This window comes from Nipponia nippon, unplaced genomic scaffold (genome assembly GCF_047370975.1).
Source record: "Nipponia nippon isolate SJK-2023a ecotype South Korea unplaced genomic scaffold, ASM4737097v1 scaffold_6, whole genome shotgun sequence".
NCBI lineage: Eukaryota > Metazoa > Chordata > Aves > Pelecaniformes > Threskiornithidae > Nipponia > Nipponia nippon.
The window spans coordinates 75,334,874-75,358,653 of record NW_028262380.1 but is presented as its reverse complement, the minus strand read 5'-3'; the positions used below and the strand labels follow the sequence as shown (position 1 = coordinate 75,358,653).

General features: G+C 39.1%; 1 long non-coding RNA gene across 1 annotated transcript in view; it reads right to left on the bottom strand.

Annotated features, from left to right (window-relative positions):
- LOC148051577 (uncharacterized) overlaps nt 1–14,199 on the bottom strand; it is a 63,383-nt gene extending 49,184 nt beyond the window's left edge. The window contains exons 1-4 of the long non-coding RNA XR_015700073.1: nt 14,129–14,199; nt 12,663–12,738; nt 8,415–8,558; nt 6,337–6,476 (exon numbers count right to left, since the gene is read on the bottom strand). This is a non-coding gene — a long non-coding RNA (uncharacterized LOC148051577). The remainder of the gene's footprint in view (nt 1–6,336; nt 6,477–8,414; nt 8,559–12,662; nt 12,739–14,128) is intronic.
- Nucleotides 14,200–23,780: the final 9,581 nt, after the last annotated feature.

Below are 23,780 nucleotides of genomic sequence, written 5' to 3'. Positions count from 1 at the left end.
TGCCAGGTGCTACAAGGGCTGTAACAAAGTAACACACAGGGTTCGTGTTTGTAAATTCTGCACAGAAACTCACCATGGGCAGCACTGAGGTAAATTTCAGTAAACAAATTATAAAACTGGCGGGATATGTATACACATAATGGCAATTAAAGTATCTTTGCTTTTCTCTTTATCTAGCCCTCAACCCTTTCAGCTTTTACTAGTTATGACCTTCCCGTTGCCATTTGTCCACATTCCCTTAAATCGTTTCTGTACCCATAAATCCCTTCTGTATTGACAACACTGCACTAAGTTTGTTCGTGCTTACAGACTGCCATTCAAAACATATAATGTGAAAAGTTGTTTTTCAATCTCTTACTTATGCGTGCACATGTCAGGTGACTGATTTGGGGAGTACTGCTTGACCAAATCATAACATTCACAGCTAAGAATGCCAGTTAAGCAAAACACTGAGCACATTTTATAACGCCTCTATCTGCCCTACAGCCCTCCCCTGCTCACCCTTTGCTGTCCTTCCTCCTCCCACCTCTCGCTCCTTCTCACGACTCGGGACCTTCAGTCACACAGATTTGAAGGCTGGCTTCAATAAGTTTCTTCCAGTGACCTCATCAGCATCTCTGCCTTCTCTGATGTCAATGCCTCTTTCTCCTCCCTCAAGAAACCTCAGATAAAACTATGTAAGGATTATTTTGACCTGCTTATTTACAGTTTTGAGATTATACCTTGCCTTTAGCTTTCTACATGACAGTAGTGTACTCTGAAGTCCCTCTCAGCATATATAGCCAGAATAAATGGTATAACGTTGGAACTTCAACAATTATGCTAGAGGAAACAAACATCAATAGGTACCCAGATCAATTAAAAAAATATCAAAAGATGGCAAATATTTGGTTGTTTCTTAACTGTTTTGAGAGGACAAAGAGGGAATTATTTGCAAAAAAGTCTGAAATTAATGAATTGATTTTGCTATATGAATGTAAGCAAGAAATTAGTGTCCAAGCCCAGCGGAAAGACGCAAATAAAACACTTGCACAGGGAAAGAGAATCCATTTTGCTTGTGTTTATAAATAAGGCACATAAACAATCAATAAGAGTATGCCAAGGCAGCCCACAATATCCACTCAAGATTTTGGACTTTAGACCTCAGTGAAAATGCGAGTCAGAAAGTGTGAATTAATGTTATCAGGTATAGCCACTACCTAAACTAAAAAGACAACTTGACACATTATCAAGAATAAACGACTACAAATGAGAGTAACAGAACGAGTTTTCTACTAATTTTAAAGTGTAAGTATGATCTCAGTTTTCAAAGCAGGCCTCCTGCAGCTTTTATTTGACTTTCATGGCACAGTAATTTATGATATGGTGATGAACTACAGTTGCCTGTTTTCCTCACGGCACTTGCAGTACTTTATAATGTGATTACCTATAGGCCAACACACCTGTGACTGCGCAGCCAAAATGTCATACTGACTGCCCTTTGTGTCATCTCCCTAACCCGTTTTTGCAAGTATCTTGCAAGACTGTTACAAATGCTTCTGAAATGATGACAAATCATATTTGCTGTTTCCCCCCACAATTTTATTTTGGGGGGTGGGGGCTGCGGGGTAGAAATCCAGGTGGGACCTACACTGCATCATATCATTATCATCTGGAGCATGCAGGAGCCCCTCTGTTCCCAGAGGGTTCCAGAAGGTAACCACTAATAATCCAGAGTGCACTGTAAGCATTCACGGGTGATTTTCAGTTTCCTTAAAAAGTACACCTGAATTACCTTTTTTTCTAATCTGACATTTTGGCTCTTCCCCTCTTGCTCCTCATTAATATTACTGCATTAACCACAGAGTCACATTCATCTTTTTTGATAAAGTCAAGAAAACAGTCTTATCACCCTACTCTGTATCCCATATTATCTTCTTCAATAAGTATCTGCAATAAATATTAGACCTGTCCTTTTTTCTTTTTCTTACTTTAACTACCTTTAACTAACTTCTGATATATTTACAGAACCATTACATAATGCCTTTTATGTATGTTTTCCTGGTTAATTGACTTCTTATGTTAGGACCCCTGGTTTTGTTCCCATAAGCTTGTGCTGTCTTTGCTTATACTTTTTCATTATTTCTTTTGGATTATCAGGTTATCAGGATCCTGATTTACTGACAGCCACATCTTCTTTCTGTCACTTTTGTGAGTCAGGTTTGCTTGCCAGAACGTTTATGTTCTCTCCTGGTTTCCTTTTTTCCTTAGTTTCCTTCTGTAGACCCTAACCTAGCAACTCTGATTTTGCTGAATTGGGCTTTCTTGAATCCCTTATGACTGTCTGGTTCTGATGATTTATAATTTTTTTTTTTTTATGATGTGGATAAATACTTCCTAAGGATGAGACTGGGAAATTGCTGTATTAATTTTACAAATAAAACATTTCTAATGTGACACCCTGTCTTCTTAAGTGCAAAATGGTGACACGTATCTCACCGCCTGGTCCCTTGAGTTTGTAAAACTCTTTTTTATGTTGTAACTCACATGTGTTGACATATAAAATTCCAAATGTAAACCAAACAAGCAAAGGCTGAGGATGTATAAGAGGCAGTTCTTAGAGATACAAAAGGAGAAAGGGCAAGGTAAATATTGCCTGACAAATCCTTCCCTGACTACCACCAGTGGATTCACAGTGTGAATTATGGAGCATTTACTATAGTTTGCTTCTTAACTTTCAGAAAAGCTTCTTCTAATACCTTAAAATTGACTGTACAAAAGGTTCACAGTATTTATTTGCCTTCATACACTGAAAAAGTACAACAATTGGACAGATGGGCAGTTTCATGTGCTTTTCATTAACTTTTTTTCTTTTTAAACACACCTTCTTTGCTCAAGCTAGTTTATGCTGGTTTTGTTTTACAACATGATGGTTTATAAAATTTCTGTCACACTGTGTTACTGTTTGATCATTATAAGAACAATCAGAGTAAGTGTTGCCAGTTACAGTTTTTCATCCCAGCCAAGTCACAGTGTACATATGGTACAAGATATAAAGCAACGCAAAGACTGATTAGCGTGCAAAGTGCAGCGCAGTGGTCTTTACTATTCATCATTAATGTCATAGTGGATTTTAAGGAGCAAGAGACTTTTCCCATAGCCAAAGAAGTCTTGCACATAACCACAGGCAAGAAAAGCCAACCAGAAATTATGCAACATGTGTAAGCATGATCTTCAGTCATAACCTCCTTTTCAGAAATAGAAACATTGTTCCTATCACATTTTCCTGCTAACTCCTCCTAAAGGTTCAGGAAACGTATGTCAGAACAGCTTTCCTTAAGACGGAGCAGTGAACTTTTCCATGCACTTCCTGGAAAAGTTTCACTTCCTGAAAACATCGCAGCTTCTGCCCCAGAATGCCTGAAGCCCTGCCCGAAGTTCAGAACAAACAAGATGATCACTGTCATTTTTGGACTTCATGCTATAAATGGATGTGGATGTTAGGGAAAAATCAGGGTCACAAACAAACAAGGCTAGCAAACCAAACTCCTGAAGATCCTAGAAACTTCCTTGTTCTCTTTTGTCTTCTGTGTTTTATAGCCAAATGTCCAAGGGCTCTTCTGACTATGCTTTGCTTTTTTTTTTTTTTTTAAAGTGGGTAAAATCTAACTTCACACTAACCTCTACATATTAAAGACTAATCTTATTGGATGCTCACCCAGGAAATTCTATGTGTACTTAACCTATTCTGCTTGTGCAGACATTAACGGAGCACACATGCTCAATGGCCTAAAAGGCATCTCTTCAGCAGGAACTTTGAGAAGGTGGATCCTCATGAAATCTCTCACAGAAGGACCAATTTTAAATACTTTTCTCGCTAGGCAAAAATCTCATTTCAAGCACCCGACACATTTGTATGCTTGACAGGAATGAGCAACAATTTACAGCGTGTTGCCTGCTTCATTGGTTAATATAAGAAACTGACATTTATGCATGTCAGAATTAATATGGAGTCATGTCACCAGAGGAATTGTTTGGGGAGCACTTCAGCAGGCACAACTCTACCACAGTCTTTAAAAACTGTGCATATAACACCCTTCCTGTAGGCAGTCTGGCTCTCTGAAATCGTTTAGGACCCACTCAAGAACACTCATGACTTTTGGGAGGAGGTGGAGGAAGAGAGAGTTCACAGGCAACAAATTAGTAAAGAAAGCTCTCAAATGACTTCTCTGTCAGATGATGTTCTTGAAGTGCCTGGTGAATCATAATCAAATATGTGATTAACAGAAGGTGAATCCAAATATATGGAGACCAAATGAATCTGGTGGCTTGTAGCCACATCATTTTGTGTTATGAGCCAGTCAGACCTCCCAAGTTAAGCAGTGCTGAGCCAAGTCTGAATTTAAATAGGAGATCCTCCAAGGAAAACTGAGTGCATGTGCTGAAGGAAATAGTACTGGTAGCCCTTGTCTGTCTGAGTTACTACCGAACTAAGGCTCTTGCATGATGCCAACAGCACAGGACTGAGACTGTAGAAGAAACTCAAATCTTTGAATCCTAGCTCCTAGTGGTCGTTAAAATTCATTCAGCAGTTTTTGGAAAAGTAGTGATGTTCATGTAGCCAAATTTCATACTAGATAATTATAATACAACAAATATCCTGGCAGTTTGAAGCAGATACAGTGTTTTCTTTTGCTTCTTCCCCATCAACTTTCATGAAGCGTTATTATAAGGAGTTGGAAAGTTCTGCTCAAGTGGTGATTTCACTCATGTTCTAGTGTTAAATAAAGAGATTATAGCATATTGTGCTGGAATCACAAGTTGAAATTAATTTTTTTTTTTAACCCTCATGTTACACCTTTTCTTTGATTTGTTTCTTACTCACAAATAGTGTATTGAACAAATCTGTTTGGTGGTCTCTGTCTTTGCATTGCATGAAGCTAACTGAACAACTCATGATTCCTAGACTCACAGAGTATTTCAGACTGGAAGGGACCGCAGGAATTCATGTAGTCCGATCACCCGCTCAAACTAGAGCTGATGTCATTTAGATCCGGGCGCCCAGGGCCTCATTGTAATTTAAAGGCACAGATCACACTCTCTGAATTTGATATGTGATGTGAAAAAAAGAATAGCTAGGGAGAAATTTTTGATCTTGTTTTGGAAAAATCCTGTGCTATACCACTCTGCAAATCCCTACTCAAATTTTGCCCCATTTTGTTCACACTTGAAAGTTTTTGTGTATTCACAGACTAATTCAGTGTAATGATAATTATTGTTAATGTCAGCAGCCCAGAATGTTCTCTGGGATGAGTCTGTGAAATATACAAATAAATTAAGGAGAGAGAGAGACAAATAAAATGTAGAAAACAGCTAAAACTTTGTAGCCTGGTCATAACGTCAAGAATAACAAATAAGCTTTTTGACACTCTTCTGAAAACTGCAGGTAATTGACTCCCATGACACAGGTGTTAAGTACCTTCATATTTCTGGTGCAAAGTGTAATGCCCATTACCAGTAGATTTTATTAGATTAGTAGATGTTCCTGCATAGAAGAGGCAATGAGCAGTACCTCAGGCAAAAAAGGAGATATATGAAGAGAAAAAGGTAGGAGAGAATTTGGATTTGCATACCAAATACTATTGAGATGACTTATATTCAGTATATTTGTCCTTTATATAACTGCAATACATGGATTACTCATTTGTTCATCCTTTATTAGTCCTAAAAGTGTGCTCCTCACTGCAAAAGCAGAGACACAGTCTGATCTGTAAGCTCTATCAGCCAGACTTCAAGGAGCCAGAACGCGCCAGGAATCTGTGGGATGGGATCATTCAGACTGGTTTTGTGCATGGTTGTGTGCATTTGCTGCTTAATAGTTCTTCAGATTGCTGTTACTGCGGGACAAATAGAACTTTTTAGGAGCACTTTGAGTGAGAAAAGGATGATTCCTTTGGCTATGACTAATGTATGGTGATTAATATCTAGCCAGAAGCATTTCCTGACTTCACACTAGAGAAAAACTTACAGCACATCATCTCCCTGACCTGCCTGTCCTGGCTGCCATGGAAAGAAAATGGAGAAATGCAGGCCAGAAGGACTGTGGATGATGGGAGACAAGGACAGCATGACATGCTACAAACAGCACTGGCCCATACACAGAGTTTGTGAGGACTGGGATTCCGATAGCCTTACTGATCAAGTGGCCTAGCAAGAAAAGCGAACAGAAATGAGTAAAAGATATAACAAGCATGTGGCAGAGAACAGCACAGCTCACACAAGTAGTCAGGCACTAGCACAGAATATGTAGCAGCAACAAAAGCATGCTTTAATCCAAATTGACTAAAGTGAACATACCTGATTCTTTCTCCGCTTTCTCACATCCATGCAATTACATCTCTGCTTCGACTTGCTGAGACCTTGAAGTGTTATTTGAATGAGCTCAGCAAATCTTTGAGGCACACCTTCCTGACAGCAGCCACAGTTGACCGTTACACCTATGAAAAAGTGACGACTGCCAATGTTTACTATTTCTTAGCTTTTGTGCCATTTGGATCTGGTTCTGTTCTTCACTTCTGGTCTCCAACTCAAAGAGGTAACCTGCAATTCATCAGCTTTGGGGAAAATATGTGTGATCTCATGAATCCTGGATGTTGTAAAATGTTGGTTTTTTGGTGAGGAGACAGAAGTCTGTACACCATTAAACTAGTAAAACTTGCAATTTTCCAGGGGTTTGCCAAGCAAGTCTTGAATGCCTCAAATCTTCCACAATCTGTTTGATATATCAGGAGGGAGATGCAGTAAACTATCCATGAGGGTAGCTAGCACAGATCATAGCATCAAATGCATGACATTTATACACTATAAACTTACTTTAAATTCCATGCTACAACAAGTACTGTAACATTAGAGAGGGCAAAGTTGGAGAATACTGATTGTGACCATGTGTAGAATGAGGATAATTTATTTTTAGCATTGTATTTCTGTACTAATGCAATTCTACCACCCAACACACACACATATGGATGTCTAAAACATTATCTAATATTTCAAATAGCTGCCATAAGCAACAGCCAGAAAAGGAATAGATGTATGTTTGTTTTACATCATGTTAGGAGTATAAAATGTATTGGGGGTGGGGAAAACTTATATTCCCTTCATGGATTCACTGGATCAGGTTTTCCTCTCCACCCCAAGGTGCAATTCCAAAATTTATTCCAGAATGATAATGGGCCGTCAATAACTCTGTCTCAATATTCCAGAAATTGGCAGCCTTCAGAAAGAAACAATGAAGTCACTGACAGTACCATTAGAGGGCTTCTACTCTTCACTTTTATGGCACTAAATACACTGTAGAAAACAAAGTTGCAACAGGATGGCAACAAGAAGGGAAAAAGACAACTTTCCTTTATGCCCGAGTTTAGTGATGGTCACATATTACTTTATAGTTCTTCACTAATACTAAGGCCTTATGCAAGGGTTGTGTACTATACTTGTAAAAATATTTGAAAAGCAGAAGTAGGACATTCATCTTTAAATTCCTGCATTTGGTAGAATTGCTTGCATCTTTGCAAATTCCACTAAGAGGAGGGACCTACTGGGAGAGGAAAACCCACAATTATCTTCTCCCTAACGATTTATGGCAGAAACTCATAGTCCTTCTCGTCCATCATCTACAGCTCCAAATAAAATCCCTGTCAAGACAACAGCAGCATGCTTTAATCCAAATTGACTGTGTCTTGTTCTGCTTCTTAAATCTATATGCAATTAGATCTTCTTTTCAACTTACTGAGACCTTGGAGACCTTTTTATTTGGATGAGCTCAACAGATCTTTGAGGTACACCCTCCCGACAGCAGCCACAGTTGACTCTTACACCTATGAGAAAGTGATGATTGACAACATATATAATATCTGAAACATAACTCTACTGGTTGCACTTTCTCTCTCCGATTCCCCAAATAGTTATTTAAACAAAAAAAAGAGTCTGAAGAGAAAAGCTGAGCACAGCTGACTGCATTGCAGTAGCTACCTACCTCGTGAAAACCCAGCTTTAAATATCTTTTCTTATATTCGTCATTTGGACTAGCAATTATGTTAAAACGGTGCCTCTTTCAATTCCCATGAAAAATTGCAAAGGTCTCCATGACATTCCTGGAGGGAAAAAAGTTCTTCTGCATAAGCCCCATCTTTTTTCTTTATTCTTCTTTTTTCCCCTACCCAGAATTTTTGTTGTCAGGCCAGCCCTGGAAGGCAGCATCTATGCAATATCAGCTCCAGCCATATTGAAAATCTGCACAAAGAGGACTGTTAAAAAGGTGGAAGAAGAGAGGGTTTTGGCCAGCAGTATGTTCATCAAAATGCTGAACTTCTACCCTAAGAAAAAGCCATGGGATCTTCAATCAGAGCAAAGAAGATGTTTGCATGTTTCCTTACCTTTTGAAAGAGGAAGGGCAGTCAGTCTTGCCAGAAACTGATCTTTGGGTTCAGATATTGTATGTATCCCAAACTTGATGACTAGGTCTCCGAATTATTCCCTCCAGGTTTAGATTTTTAAAAGGCCATCATGTTTTCTGCCAGCTGGTAGTATCAGAAACAACAATATTGCTGTTAGCATTTAACAGGTAATATTGCTTATTTCATGGAGTGGGTTTTGTTCCAGATTGGGATTGAAATTGATTTGTGTTAATGATTTAACTTGTTGACAAATAAACATTTGAGGGAAAAATATATAATCCTGGCAAACCAAACCATGCCTTTAGCTTTGCCTTAAATTTAAATTCAGCTATTTATTACATCACCCTTTGCCAGAATTGGGCAGTAAACTACTTTCATATTCAGAAGAATGTTTCCATTTAAAATTTACATTTAAAATTGCAATAAGATGCTGGAGCTCATTCTTTTTGAGGAAACTGTATTGCATTACATTAGCTACATTGCTAGAGAAATGGTGCATTCTGCTTCCTGCATCAGTTTCAATTAGCTGGGTGCATTACTCACCCATTTTATCATGGAAAGTTAAAGTTAAAATTAGTGTAATTCAAAGTGTCACAAACCACAGCTACAAAACAGATTGGTTAGCTGTTAATTATTTAAATACTGCATCCTGTGCATAATCAATTTCTTACCTACAGTCATGATATATTATTGACAGTTTGGAAGACTAACTCTATTGCTGTCCAGCATAATTCAGAAATATAATTTATAGTGGTTATTTGGAGAACTATATCGAGTACATTAAAGCCATATGGTACTGTGGTTTCATCCCCAAGAGATGCCTCATCAGCTAAGAGAAGCATTATGATCAATATGTATATTACTCATTTTTAATAGAGTGTACTAAGCTGTAGAAGATTACTGTTTCTGCCAGTTACTTGAAAATATGAGGTGCAACAATTATTTTAAGATTGTTGGAGAGTTACAGTATTCTCAGGATATAGAAAATATGTCTTTGTTTTGTTATGTTTAGAGCCTGAAACATACTCTAGCAGTTGAAATCCCCCAGAAAATCGTATGCCTAACTAGACAAGCTAAAACCTATAAAAGGTAAAACCTTATTTGAGTTGTAATGCTCAAACAATTTGCTAAATATGGCTCCTCAGAAGGAAAAAAAAAAAAAAAGGTAAGAGAGAAAAAGATGAGAACACTTTGTCATTTATCTTGGCAAGAGGACATAGCATCTACCACAACTATGCCTATTTCACTACTAAAAATAAAAAGTGGTAAGCACTACAATGATTGTTACAGCCTTGGCAATACAGAGAATGTTGGATTTTTTAAAAAGATTTGTGTCATGTACACTCATTCCTCAATACACTGAGAAAAATACCACATAAATACCAAGCATTACATTAACCTCTGACCTGGTAGAAACATTAGCAACTGCAGACACAGAGTAAAACTGCACTGCCTAACTAAGGATGCAAAGCCACAGGCATGAAAGACGAAAATGAAAAAAAACCCCACAAAGTCAAATTTCAGTTATTCAATCAGAGGAAGCAAGCGAGGGGCGATAACTCAGAAACAGCAGAACTGCAAATACTACAAAACTGGGTGGGAAGAAGATGAAACAAGGCCACAACAAGGGCTGGGAGAGGGGAGAAGGGGAATAAGGAGTGGGAAGGTCTGTGCACCAGCGAAGACCCATGAAGATAAGCCCTCGGAGCACAGTACAACACCAATGTGCCCTTCCTGCTTCTGGACCCAAGGCTGATCTACCAGCATTGTACATTAAGCCCCTGCTTGAACCTTGGCCTTTCAGTCAGCAAATGCCAAGGTCTGCCCCTGCTGCACCCCCGTCACCCGCAGCCTGCGCTTGGCCTCATGCTCCCATTCCTCTGGGGCTGCTGTGGAGGTCTGCCATGAGCGAGGCTGCAGCTGGGCACAGTAAAGGGGTCAAAGGCCCAGCTCAGCCAGCAGCAGTCCCCCAGGGCAGGCGGCATCACACCCCTCCCAGCAGCAATGCTGCCAGGGCACTCCCATCCAACTGGGATGAGCCCAGCTGCACCACAAATGCATAGGGGAGCAATTCGTCCAAGTCCCAAGACATGGGTAAGGGGCAGGATTAGGGGGGTTACAGCTGGAACAGGGAGCCAAGGGCCAGATGGAGAGTTCAGGCTTATAACTGTCTAGAAATGCATTTGCACTGTGTTCACCCAAACTAATAAATCCTTCAGTGGCGATTCAGGTCCAGCTCTTTGAATATTGTCTGGAACTTTCACCCCTTTATGATTTAAATATCTGATTCAATGAAAGATTTTTAATCTGAGTTACTTTACCTTGAAATGGGGAGGATTCAAGGCAGCTCAGCAGTCACTCAGGTATGCTTAATCAACTTTAAATTTCCTTTTCAAAAGAGAAAGTTCCTTACAATTAGATGTGACTGCATTTTCATAGATTGATTCATATTTTTTTCCAAGCGATTTTCAATGCTTTTTTGAATGCTTGCTTCAGTATTTTCTAAAAATTAACTACTTGATAAACAAACTACTTTAATTCTGAAACATTATCATAGAAGCATGGTACCAGGATACTGAAAAAACACCATAGAAGCACAAGCACCATAGTAAAAACCCTCACATCCCTTCTTTCCTCAAACTCCTCAGCTGGACTTCAGCTCTCATGATGCATGATGGCCCACAGTTTTTTCCCCTGTGTGTGTTCCTCACCAGGAACTTCAGCAGAGTCAGTGGTCTGCTATTTATGAGTCCCTCACCTGCCCTCTGATAAAGCTGCTCTGATAAACTGGGGATGCCACGACTCCCTGGGCAGTTCAGCAGACGCAAAGGACAGGATTGCCAGATTAGAAATATCACTGGACTTGTGAGGATCGCTGTAGGTTTTTCGAGGTATTTCTTTTACAGAGAAAAACATTCTCCAAACCATCCTACTTAGAAGTACCAGAAACCTATTCAACAACTGGAGAACCATTCTTACAGACAGTGGGAGCTGAGGTTAAGCAGAGTTTCTAAGCATGCACAATTTTTTCTAACCAATTTACGTGCTTTCCCATAATCCTCAGTTTTATTTATTTCCAAACCTTCTCTCCCATCTGTTCCCTTCTGCATGATCTATATATTATCTTACGCTATTTATCACTAACAGATTTTTGCTTCCTCTCTCTGTTCCAGTTAAATTAATGATGCCAATATTCTCTGTGTATTTCTAGTCTCTCTATTTTCTTCATCAGGCATCTTGCATTCATACAGACACTTTCAAATAATTCTCGCTCCCTCTGACCCTTCCACAATAGTCCAAGTTTTTATTCCTATTTCACAAATGTTCCCTAAATATTTTTCCTTTTTTCCTCCTTTAGATCCATATTGCCAGTTTTAGTGCTGAATCCCAGTTCTTCCAATCCTGTCAGACTATCTACCTTCTTTTAGCTTCCTTCCTTCCTTTTGTCCTTTCTGGTTTTTGTCTTTGTGCTTTATTCCTCAACCTTTATTCTTGTACCTTAGCTAGCGGTTCTTTATCAAGATCTACCTCCTGAGACAGTTTAATGCACTAGTGCTTCTTCTCTTTTCTTGCGATGCTTTGTGCCTGTGAACAATTCGTTAAACATGTCTAACTGCTGCATTAAATGTCTCTGCACACCATTTTGAAACACATTCAGGTTTTAATCTATCTCACGCCCATGGTACCAAATTTTGCTTGTGACACTACAAGTGTTCCTGCAAAAACTGCTTCTGGTATCCTTTCTCAACATTAATTCATGAGTACTGCTACAGTTTGGTTTGGAAGAAGTCCAGTACTGTTACGTTTAACGATGGGGCAAACTTTCTTCCTTTGGGAGGTAAAACAGTCAAATTGTAAAAAGTTGTTTTGCCTTGCTGCTTCAGGCTGTCTCTGGTCCATAAGAAGAAATCATAATAGAGCAAATGCCTCATCTGACTAAATAATCAAGCACATCACTGCGTAGAGAGAGGAGTACAAAGCTGCAGGGTTGAAGAATAAGAAGCTTGCAAAAATCAGTCTGTGTACATATGGCAATAAGTCTACCTGAAGTTTCCAGCTCTGTTTAAAAGAGACGTGACAAGTCAGTACTACAGACAAACAAAACCTGATATACAAAACATGATGCAGAGGCCCATTTGGAGATACTTCTGAGGAAAGACAAAATTGTCATGAATAGCCAGGCAAAACTCCGCAGAGAAAAATGCTATACAGGCTCTCGACTCTCACCATTTCAGGGACACTGATTTTCCAAAAAAACCCTTTCTCCTCTTCCCAAATCTTTCAGTGGAGGCAACAGTTGACTCTGTAAAGAGAGGTGACCATAAGAAATACAGCTGATAAAAATAAAGGTCTTTATAGTGTTACACAGGAGAAAAAGGATGAGATGGGAAAGGCACAGTTGCTAGACAGTGCCAACAGTGCAGCTCAATTGCAGTTTTGCTAACAGTAGACTATAATTGAGTTTGATGAGTGCTCAGACTCCAAATAAAGTGTTGAAATACACTGTCGTGACACCAAATTAAGAAACCAAAGACTGGAAGGGCATATCCCAAACACCGTCTGCACTCACTGTGATACCTCTACAGTCAAATTTCAAACTATAATTAATATATTCTGTTGTAGGAAGGAAAAAAAGACGACAAGATACTTCTATTAGCAAATAACAGTAACTCAGTAACTTATGCTAGCAAACACGACAAGAAACACACTAGTGATGTCCCTGAAACATCACTACAATTAAACAGACATGCTGTTTAGCTTCTATGTAAAAGGGCAGTGCCTCCACCTATTGAGTAACTGCATCACAAGGGCATAGTGGAGTTAAAGGCAGTACAGAGAAGAGCTACTAAAGTGAAGGAGAGTATGGAGCAGTTGATTTATGAGAGGCTAAAAAGACTACGTCTCAGTCTGGAGAGAAGAGGGCTAAAAGGGAACATGATCAACTTTTGCAAGTTCATGAAGGATAAATTGAATGTAAAACTGTTACTAATCAAATCCTGCAGTCCTTGTAGTAGGCAGTCACTCACTGAAGCTAGGAAGAGGTCAGTTCACAACTAAATGAAGGAACTAGTTTTTACAGAGTGGGTAGTGAATTGCTATGATTTGTTGTCAAAGAAGGTTGTGAAGGTAAATAGTATCGGGAAGTTCAAAAAGGGGAGTAGGCAAATTTAGGGACAACATGTCCATAAACAGATAAACAGAAATAGGCATGGATGTATCCCCTAGCACCCCTAATCCAACAGCTGTGAATTTTGATAGGAGAGGAATGGTCTGCAGAGACAGGTCAGGCTCACATGACCTTCCTAAACAGCACCTCTTTCTCCACTGTTAGAGAGCTAGATGTACCACTGATCTGATCTAACAAGGCTGCTCTTATGCTTTTACATGTTACAAGAGAATTAAAATCAAACGAGTATCTGTAGAGATGAAATTGAATACATGAATAGTAGCTGACAATACTACAGTGACAAGCCTACACTCAAAAAATACCTCTTCATCGGCTGATCTGAATTAGTAAGTCAAAAGAATTATAGCATATGAGCAGGACAGAGGACTAGTGGGCACTGCTAAACAGGGCAAAGGCAAAAATAGACTTTGTAGACCAAGAGCGGTATTACAAGCCAGATGTCAGCATCTGAAGTCCCTGAAGGTCTTAAGACTGTATCGGAAGTGTAGGACCTGGCATCACTCACCGTCTCGCAGTCCCAACTCGGCTGTGCCCAGGATCCATGTCAGGGTGAGAGTCGAGCACACGCCACCTGCCTGTCAACATGATTTCCAAGGCAAAAATAATTAGCAAACCTTGTCTCGAGGCTTAATACAGATCACATTTGCCCCTCCACACAGACAGAGCCTTTAAGCTGTAACATTTTGGTAAAGACCATCTTCTTGTGACAGGCTAAATACCAGCGAGCAGCAAGGCAGCAAACACACATACGCCATGCAATAATGAAGATTTTGTTAGAAGGAAAAAATTGCTGCAAGTTGCAGTTTGAAGGAGGCACTGAGAAATCAAATTATATCACTAGGTACAGCCACAACGTTGAAATAGCTCTCTTAGCAAAGAGCCAGTTAATTAAATAAGCATAGAGCCCTTTCATTACTATTAACCAGCACAGACTACTAGCACGGTCTCATTTATCCAACATGAGCCAATCTGTGTCTTGGCTCCTGGCTGCAATGAAAAAAGAAAGATCCTGGCAGTCTACCATTAATTATTTTATCTCAGTTACACTTGCATGAATCTGGAGTAAATTCAGGGAAGAAAGTGGAGATATTTCTGATTCCAAGCCATATAACTGGGGTGAGGATCTGACCACCTAATATGCCTGTAGAGAAGCTTTTATACCTGCTTAGGTATGAGTTGCATGCATTTAGGCAGCCAGCTTGCAGCTGGTTTGTCTACAATTACTACCACTTCCTTTTTCCCCCTGTCAAATCTTCTTCCCCTCAATAAATGCACTTCATGGTGTTTTGATGGATGGCAAAAAGTAGGTTAAATTCTGATCCCAGTTTTGTATATAGAGTTGTTAAGCATCAGAAAGGAGAGTGGCCAAAAAAGCACCACATATCATTCTGCAGATCGTTAACCGGTAATGTAATCTGCCCTACTCTAGGTGTCACATCCAAGAAAAGACCACAAAATTAGAAACGTAGTGCTCTGAACAGGGGAGTACTCGGTGTTCCTCTCCTTGCCCTTTATGCAAGTACTGCTGTAAGCAGCCAAGCAGAAATCAGCATTTTACACAAAACGTCTCAGAACCCAACAGCAAATCCAAACAGCTATTCAGCGTCACACACTCTGATGTGGTCATGTAATTTATATATTATGATAATCTGGTTTTCATCTAACCTACTAACTCAACCGTTGTTTCATTTAAATAATTGGCTATCTGACTCCCCACCGATGTTGAGGAATATGCACACCACTCTATTGCAAGGATACCATTAACCTAGACAAAATGTCATGAAAAAAGAACAAAGAGACTTTTCCAAGCAAAATAAACAGTATTCACTTTGATGGGAGCTTACCTCTTATTACATATTTTAAAATAGCAAAATTTTTTAACATTTAGAAGGAGAAATTATTTCTAACACTGTTTGAAAGGATCACATTCAATGCTTTATTTTTAGGAAGCAAAGGGTTTGGTTTTGGTTTTCTTGATTTTGTTCGCTTGAGTTTTTATATATACAGTTATGATTCTCTTTCCCAGAAGTCTTACAGATAAGCAGGTTAGCAGTGGTTATCGAACATCTAGCAAGGGACTTTAAAATCAGCAAAGGTCACAATAAAGAGAGCAAGAATCACAAGGCCACATGACACTGCTGGGAACACTTCTTCTGTCAGATATTCCTTGACCTGGCTCTGTAAGGCTGCGTCCGGTCCAAGGAAGCATCTTTAAAATAATACAGATATTACATTCACTTGCCTACTCTTGCCTTTAAACATTACTCTTTCACAAGAAGTGCTGTGCAAGCGGCATTCAGCATTTGCTCATTTTACCCGTGATGTGCCTGTCTCCTGCAAGGTTGGGGAAAGGCTCCTGTGTACCCAGACATTCCCAGCTACAGGTTACCTCATGATGCAAGTGATGTTACAGGATGCAAATAGCCAGTGTTTTCACCTTGGACAATCATTTATATTGAGGGAATACAGCCCCTTCTGTTTTCACAGCATTTTACAAAATCAGCGAGGGCAAGACAGTGGAGAACCCCATCCACAAAATGCTATTAAGCATGCTTATCTTAATTACAAGGTTTGTGGGTTTTCTTCACTTTTCCACTTCAGTTTGGAGCAGTTAGCCATCTCACAAAATTACAAGTAGCGTAAAGAATTCCCTGTCCCTTTCAACACATGAACTAGAGGGTATCAATTGCAATTAGAAGGAGGCATACTCAAACCATTCTCCACTTCTCTTGTTCTCCACCAGGGCACAGCTATGCTATGTCAGTCCTCTCCACGGGATGCAGTGCTGTGTCCCCTGTCTAAGGGAATGACACAGACAACGGTCCTAATGAAACCAGCTGCAGAATTAGGAAGCACAATTTCACAATATGATACCCAGTACCAAAAATATAAGAAAGCTGAGTGCTTAAATAACAGGTCTTTTGAAAAGAGTGGGTATTTGCCATTGTCTCAAAGGAGTATAGGAATGAGAGCATATAAAATTCAGAAGCAAAAGTTGCTTATAAAAATAAGTGAAAAATGGCCTAAATCATAGAATCATAGAATCATTAAGATTGGAAAAGACCCTTAAGATCATCGAGTCCAACCGTCAACCTATCACTGCCAAGTCCATCACTATACCATGTCCTCGAAAGCAGTTTGAGTAAAGAAGCAGTTGGGACTTTTAACACAAAGTTATGAGAAGTATAAATGTATTTCCTATTCCAGTTAAATAGTTAAGTGTAGAAAAACTGTAAGAAAATAGAGGAAGTTAGTAATGACAAGTTACTTATTCAGATATTCTAGTAAGAATGTAAAAAATGCACACGTGTTGCAGGGAATAATTCACTCAGTTAAATAGGCAAAGATATTGAATATGCCTTTTGTACCTCTTCTATATGCATGAATTAAGATTTTAAAGAAATCTGGAAGAAGAATGGAAGGAAAAGAGAAATAAATTGGGTCCTATTCTGGCAAAAACCAGCCTGTATTTCCTAGGCGTTTATTTAGCACTGTGCTATTTTCACAGATTATTTCAAATTTTACCAATGGTCTTTTTCATTGCAATTTCTCAGGCCAATTCTGTTAAACATAATAACTGAAAGGCTTCCATATACTCACCAATTTGAAAAAGCTTTTCTTTCTCTCATCAAAATTTTCTTTTCCCTTTGTTTCCTTTCCATCCCATAATTTAAACCAATAAGGGGAAGTTCTACTCCCAAATAAATCTTTTTTCCTATTGCTTCCAATATCACATACGTTTTCTATATAGTCAAGCTATTCATGTTTTAGATGGTTTTGTGAGGTTTTTCTTTAACTTAGATACTATTTTCTTCAGTCTCTTCATCATTTTAGGCTTCCTCTCATGTCTTAGACTCAGATCTAAATATACTTATAAACCAATATGACCCTTCAGAAACCCCTGAGTCCATGTCTTAAATACAAGTGGTGCAGTACATTTGCTTGAGTCAGAAAAGACTGAAACCTGGATGGCACAGGGAGCAGAACTTTGCTACTCGTTTTAGCAGGGCTTCATCTAAACTTGAAACTGATTTGAGGAGAGCCTAAAACTGAAGGGTAGTAGGTACACACGAACCGCACCATTATGGAAACTTAATAGCTTTCAGTACAGGAGTAAGCTACCGATACTGAAAACATTTTTCTCCCAAAGTACCCAGAATGCTGTGTTTGGGTACAGAAGGGAACTCTTTATCATGCTTCTTTGTAAATGAGTGGCAGTGGGATCTGGGCATAAAGTGTGCAGGTGAAGACACAACCCAAAGATCCTTCCTTGAAGAATTTTCTGATGTGAAAACTGCTAGAGCTTGGGGGCATTTGGTCTGAAACTGAGCTCAGGTTGCCATGGAAGGCATGATGAAACTCAAGTGCCAAACCTGTAGGAATACCATGGGCTCTGATGCCTCCTGGGCATAATCATTTGGGGTTTAACATAGCCCGAGTGCTTAGTGGTTTGTTTTAGCTGATGTGCCCTAGTTGTCCCGCAGCCTTTCCATAGGAACTTCAGCTTCCAATGCCCTCATGGTTTATCTTTCACTGATTTCAAGCCCTTGGAATCCACCAGATGTGAATACTGAGAAACAAAACCGTTTATCTTAGGAAGATGAACCAAAAGCAAATATGAAAATAACCTTGCATACTGGGTAAAAGTTCCCTCAGACATCTCTCTCTGGAAATAAAAAATGCAAGCCAGAAATTCTTCCTTCTTATTCTTATGATATAAGCTAATTTTTCTCAGTCATGTTTTTGAAGGAGCTGAATGGGCCATCAATAGAGCTTAATAACACTGTCAACTCTTTGCTTTCTACTACAGCAGTTAGGATGAAAAACTAGTTCATTCTTATCACAGGGATCTGCCTACAGCTCTTTGTTTGCTTTACCTTCTGCAACGTAACAGCTTGTTCCTATGGTATTACGTCAAATAAGCAAAAATTACTCCTTAGTTCCTCGATTCCAAGCCCTCCGCATCCTCTGCCTGGGCTTGGTCCTGAACTGCAATTGGCAATTTCTGTGGAGCACACAGCCAGGTACTGCAAATGCACTCATCTTGTTTACTCAGCTTTGGTTCTCCTATTTCCTGAGCAAAAAGTCAGTGCCCGAGAGCTTTAACTGCTGATCTCTGTTCACCTGCAAGACAGCAAGAGAAAAAGGATAAACAGTATTTGTTCTACCAACCACCATATACTGGAAACTACATACTGCAACTATGTCATTAATAGGATTTGTTAAGGTTGGAGAGAGTAACTAAAGCAACCTATAATTTCCCTGACAGCTCCAACTGAAGGGCAAATTTCTTCTGCCTGTTCTGCCCTGTGGAGCTTTAATTGTATATTCTATTCCCTGAGGGCAAAATTATACTCTCAGTTACAACCATGATACAATTAAAGTTAATGGAGTTGCTCGGCTCTAATTGAGGACATAGTTTATTGTGGCAAATGTTACATTACAATAAATCATTGAGAAGGATTCCAACCATCAGCTTTATATACCACTCAGTTTCCAGAAATCTGAGTTAAAAGTCTTTAAATAAAGCTCCACTGTAGTTGATAGTGCTTGTCCTCCCCCAAAATCAATGGCTAAATAGTAAGCGTATATTAAATATAAACATATATATATATAATATAAACGTACAGTAGCAGATTCACCACTTCTACCAGCTTCTGTCGCTATCCTAGTTCTTTTGTGGTTTGTTTGTTTTGTGATTTTTTTTTTAAATCCATTTCAAATTGGTACAATGCAAGGAATCCTATCTACAAAGTGATATCTAATGAAGAAACAGTGCCAAGTACATTATACATGCTGTGCCCTAAAGAAACAGATGTTAATTCCTGCCTACGAGTGTATGCATAGCAGAGAGAAATGACTTGTCCTCATCTCAAATATATTACCATGCTGCAAGCAAAGGCATCATTCTAGCGCCTGTGGACAGAACCAATATAACTGAGTTTTAACCCAACTAACTTGGGTGCCAGTAACAGTAAAGCCAGGACAAATTTGCCCACTTGAAAGCAATTATATGGTAAAGTGTGACTTTAGACACGGAGACTAGCTGTACCAGCTTCTCTGCTATTGCCACAGCGCCCATAGCAAAACTAGTTCTTTAAGTCTCTCCTCTGCCAATTACACCTTTTAAAGTAGGGTAGATATGACCTAGAACATGCAGAGTGAAAAGCTCTGAATGTTAAATTGTCATATTAATTTAGTCCACGTGAACCTGACTGGAAATCTGTATCCCCTTGTTCTTACAGAAAAACCCTTATCACTGTCACAGTTCTACAGATCTCTGCCGTTGCTATCCCTTCAACTTATGGGAGGCCCATTAACCTAAAACATCATTAAAATAAAAAGCCCGTACTTCAAGCATTGATAGATAACACTGAGATTCGACGTCTTAAATGTGCTTATTTTTTAATTATTTTTATTATTTTAGCTTTGAATCAACTCTATTCTTTAAAAGTAACTGCTTGCATTCTGGTAATTATGAAAGATTTGGAAGAGATAACAGTACTTTTAGTGTTCCGATTATATAGCTAATGCTCAGGAAAGCTTCTCCCTTTCATTTAATTTTGCCTTACATTTCCTTTTTGCTTCACTGTGGATGTTAACACTTCTAGTGTAGAGTATTTCATTTCCAGGTCTGAATTAGCTAGAAATACTTTTTTTTGGTGGACAGCTGTGTGATGTCTTTATTCTCTTTACCTTAAGTTCTCTTTATGTGCTTCTGGTTTACACAAGATGTTTCAGAAATTGCTGTTGTAAAAAACCACTCTCTCTCCTCTGGGCTTTCTATTACCACAGGGAGTCTTATGAGCTGAAACCTTGTCCCCAACTGCTAAATAAGTCTTCTTTCAGTAGTTCACCATTTTTATTCTGTAAGCTTTGCTCAACCACACTGGAGTTTTTACCACACAGGTCTGAATGGATGGATTTTCTTTTTTTTTTTTCCTTTTTTTGTGAGCTACACACAGCATTGACTTTTAAAAGCTAAGCAAAGGATTATCTTCTGTGACTGGGAGTGATAACTGTGCCATTAACAGTCGTTTGTCCCATGCTTATCCAGTGCCTAAAGGTCTCCAAACTTCAAGCTCCAGCTCACTTGCACTCTTCTGTTTTACTGCCTGAAGGCAGGAAAAAGGCAGGTCAGGATGCAGATGAGATGAACTGTTTCAAGCTCCATTTGGCCTTACTTGTGTGAAGAAAGCATGGGTCCCTGCACCACTTCTCCTGAAAGGAGCAGGCAGGCAAAACATTTAAGGACCCTTTCACACGAGATCTGTCCTCAGGTATGCTGTTGGCCAGCAAACTGGAAAACATATCATGTCTACTCACCCACTTTTGTTTTTCTGTTGATATTTTGTACTGCCTCACATCACGATAGCTTTTGATTTCTTATTTCAAGTACAGCCAGCAGCTGGAGACTGCCTGTCTGGTTCTACCACCACTGAGCAATTTTTCAGTCCTCAAAGGTACTTCAGATTAGTGTCTATATATATAAAAAAATATGTGTGTGTATATGTATATATATGTGTATATATACATGGAGAGAAAGATACAAATATAGATGCATGAAAATGTATATAATCAAAAAAACTGAGACACTAATTATTTGAAAGTTATGCCTTTACACTGTTTTCTGTCAGAGCTGATCTTTTTCTCCTTCAATTCCTTCTTCCTCCCCAGGTCTACACTACTGTAGATTTATGTACCATTCGCCTTCAAGTGCTTCAGTTGCTGGGGTTTGTTCAGCTTTGCACACATCAGAGATGGCTTTCCAGGGCTTCCTGCTAGCCTCCTTTGGTATTAAGAAAATTGATCCATGCAATTCCAGTTATGTTCTTGCAAGGTCACAACAAAAAGCCCACTTTGTTCATTTATAGGAAAGGAATACTTAGTTTTTCCTCACAGGCTGAAGTACATTACCATTCTGTTTGCTGCAGGTATCCATCTGGGTTCCTAAGAGGTTCATCAGTTGCACAGCAGCAGCCTACACCCTTCTTGAACTGCTTACGCACCAAAGCATGGCCATGCACAAATGGTTAAGTACTGGCCCAAGTTGATAGCTGAATCACATGCCCAGTCAGAAGACTGTGCTGGCAAAAAAAGGACGAGGAATTCAAATGTCTGGCCACGGAAGGAAACCAGCCAGAAGCAGCTGCTAAAGCCAAAATCAATGGGCTGCTCAGAGATCCAGCAACAGGCTGGCATGAGCTAGACCTGCTCCAACCTTAAATTAATGGGTCCTCTGGAAGCTGTTGCCAGCTACTGTCTGTGAATCACTCCAGGACTTCCCATTCCCCTCCGTAGGTGGTATGCATCTTCTGTGGCTTTTGATCACATGAAGATTTTGCTATGTGACTCAGAAAAAGGAAAGTTAGGCCAAGCCTGCACTAACATCCAAATACCGTGTCTTGCAGCATATGTATCTGTCTTTCATGCTAGAGAGAATGACTGAAATCAGAACTTCTGTATTTAGATTATTTTAAGCAAAAGCATTGGTACTCTCTTGGGAAGATTTAGCCCTATTTAACTTTCTAATATGAAGCACACAATGATCATGACAGCACTCTTTTTCTGAATATGTTGAGTAGCTGTTTCTGCGAGATAGTTAAACAGTTAGTTAAAGATAGGAAACAGAAAAGCATATTTTAAATTGATGGTTTATATCAGCCACTTTTTTGAGGGACCATCTTCATCACAAGTCAGTGCTTCAGTGACTTTTACCGAAGATTGGCACAAAACATAAAGGCATGAAAATATTGCTATTGGTCACTAAAGTCAAGTAAGTTGTTATAGTTTAAACTTCATTAATTGGTATTGTGGGGTTCTGGACACAACTATACAAGAGGCTGCAAAATTAAAGATATAGGAGAGCACCAACTGCAGGTGCTTACTCTGTATAAATGGATTGTACTGGGCTTGTGAGACCTTACATGGCTTTAGAAATGCTTCAAAATGCTGCCACTCCTACAGAGAGGAAGACATTATTTGCTTTATTTATTTTTTTAGTAACTGTCTATTCATCCAGGATTGTATCAGACTGTCACTGTAATGTCTAGTCATTTCCTAGGGAAATTATGTGTGAGCTTGCCATTTTTTTCAACCTCTGAACATTTTTGAGCTTTTCACAGTCTTACAACCAGAGGAGCATTTAGTCTAAGGATGATTGAAAGGACTATCATGGGAAAGCTAGGTTGAATAATCGGGTTCTTGCACTGAGTGCTTAGTGTGGCACATGTGCTGGTCATTCTTATTTTGTCTGGCAACAAGTTCCATAGTCTTAGTCCAGCTCCTGTGAACATTTTGTTTCCTGTGGTTACAAGTCTTTTCCTATGTTGTTGACAGCTTCATTTTTCCAGAGAAGCAAAGCTCTAGCACAAGGTCATCTCGGTTCATCTGCTATCCCACAAAAAAGAAGGAATGGGAAGATCTAGTGTACTACAGAAAGTATTGCTGTATGTTAGAACATACTTAGAGACATGATGTGTGACATATTATAATATATATAAAAACATATTTACTTATTTCCCAGGAGAAAAATTATAATGCATTGACTTACAACTATAGAATAAATACGTGTCTAATTATGGGATTAATATATCAAAGTAAATTAATTCTTTGCAATTTTATACAACTTAACAGGCAGCAAAATCTTTTTTTTAATGCAAAGTCATAGAATATATATACTAAAACACATTTCTCATCTTTATTCTAAGGCACTGTATCACGTATCTTAAATCAACATTCTTGGGGACAATGCTTATCCTTTAATTTTGTTTGTACAAGACCTGCCTTGTACAGGCACAGTATCATCCAAGTTTCCAGCTAAAGCTCTTAGTCACCACTGTGATTGCAGAAATTAATCATTACTGTTGCCACTGTTATTGTTACTGGCAGTGTAGGAGAGTTTCCCACAAGCAGATGCTCCCTCCTTTCATTCCCCCCGCTCATGAGCCTCTCTACCTTGAGTGAAATACACATATGGAGCAAGACAAAGGTGTAAGGCACAGAAAAGCATTCAGAAATGGTTAGCCTGGGACAAATTCGTAAACTCAGGATATCAATGCGAATTTTACCTGCAGTGGGCCAGGATTTCACCTTGTCAGTTTACCTAGCCATCTACAAAGCCTATTATAATACAGTTCATGCCAACTTCAAGCTCG